The sequence below is a fragment of the Arvicola amphibius genome, chromosome 14, assembly GCF_903992535.2.
Source record: "Arvicola amphibius chromosome 14, mArvAmp1.2, whole genome shotgun sequence".
Lineage (NCBI taxonomy): Eukaryota > Metazoa > Chordata > Mammalia > Rodentia > Cricetidae > Arvicola > Arvicola amphibius.
Genome location: NC_052060.1, coordinates 56,621,215 through 56,622,702, shown reverse-complemented (window position 1 = coordinate 56,622,702; position 1,488 = coordinate 56,621,215). Strand labels below are relative to the sequence as shown.

The following is a 1,488-nucleotide window of genomic DNA, read 5'->3' as shown; positions in this document are numbered from 1 at the left end:
CCATGGCGAATGTTTCTGATTGCAGTCTATTATAAGGTTCACCAGGCTACCCTTTCAGCTCCTTTCCTGAGCGTTTTACTAAACAACAGATTTCTGTTTCACAGCAAATCACTTTTATTTTTTTTATCAAGTTTTCACATCAAAGGTCAAGATATAGCATACAGTAAAATAAAGCATTCTTATGTTCCACAGAATTTTCTTTAGCAGTGTAACAGTACTGTGTACTTTCTTTGTATTATGAAACAATAAAATATTGAGTTAGTCGTGGGGCTGGCAAGATGGCTCAGTGAGCAGGAGTACTTGCTGTAAAAACAAGAGGTCCCGGTGTAAGTTCTCGCGCGAGTTCTACTTCTGCCCTTTTGGCTCCCGGAGCAGCACCATGGCGGTCGGCAAGAACAAGCCGCTAACGAAAGGCGGCAAGAAGGGAGCCAAGAAGAAAGTGGTTGATCCATCTTCGAAGAAAGACTGGTATGATGTGAAAGCCCCGGCCATGTTCAATATTAGAAACATTGGAAAGACACTAGTAACGAGGACTCAAGGAACCAAAATTGCATCCGATGGCCTCAAGGGTCATGTGTTTGAAGTGAGCCTTGCTGATCTCCAAAACGATGAAGTTGCATTTAGAAAATTCAAGCTAATCACTGAGGACGTTCAGGGCAAAAACTGTCTGACTAACTTCCACGGCATGGATCTTACCCGGGACAAAATGTGTTCCATGGTCAAAAAGTGGCAGACCATGATTGAAGCTCGCGCGGACGTCAAGACAACCGATGGTTATTTGCTCCGCCTCTTCTGTGGTGGTTTCACTAAAAAAAAACGCAACAATCAGATCCGCAAGACCTCGTATGCACAGCACCAGCAGGTCCGCCAGATCCGGAAGAAGATGATGGAGATCATGACCCGAGAGGTGCAGACCAACGATTTGAAGGAAGTGGTTAATAAATTGAGTTCAGACAGCATCGGGAAAGACATAGAAAAGGCTTGCCAGTCCATTTATCCTCTTCATGATGTCTTCGTTAGAAAAGTAAAAATGCTGAAGAAACCCAAGTTTGAATTGGGAAAACTCATGGAGCTCCATGGTGAAGGCGGTAGTTCTGGAAAAACTACCGGGGATGAGACAGGCGCTAAGGTTGAACGAGCTCGAACCACCAGTCCAAGAGTCTGTGTGAAATGCAGATTTTTAATAGTGACAAATAAAGTCTTATTTGTGATGAAAAAAAAAACAAGAGGTCCCAAGTTCAAATTTCTAAAATTTAAGCAAACTGGGTCATAGTTGTGCATGCCGGCAATCCCAGAACTGCGGCGCGAGATAGGCACAGCATGGCCGCTTAATGGTGGCTATTCGGCCCAGCTAGAGCACTGAGGTTCAGGCTCAGGGCAAGACTGTGCCTCAGAAAACAGAAAGAGCGATTGAGAAAGACACCCAAGTCTGACCTCTTCATGTGTGTGCAAAGACATGCACACTCACTCACACATGTGTGCATATAA

The 1,488-nt window shown here is 44.5% G+C and overlaps 1 pseudogene; it reads left to right on the top strand.

Annotated features, from left to right (window-relative positions):
• Positions 1-379: 379 nt before the first annotated feature.
• On the top strand, positions 380-1,169 carry LOC119801313 (annotated as a pseudogene).
• Positions 1,170-1,488: the final 319 nt, after the last annotated feature.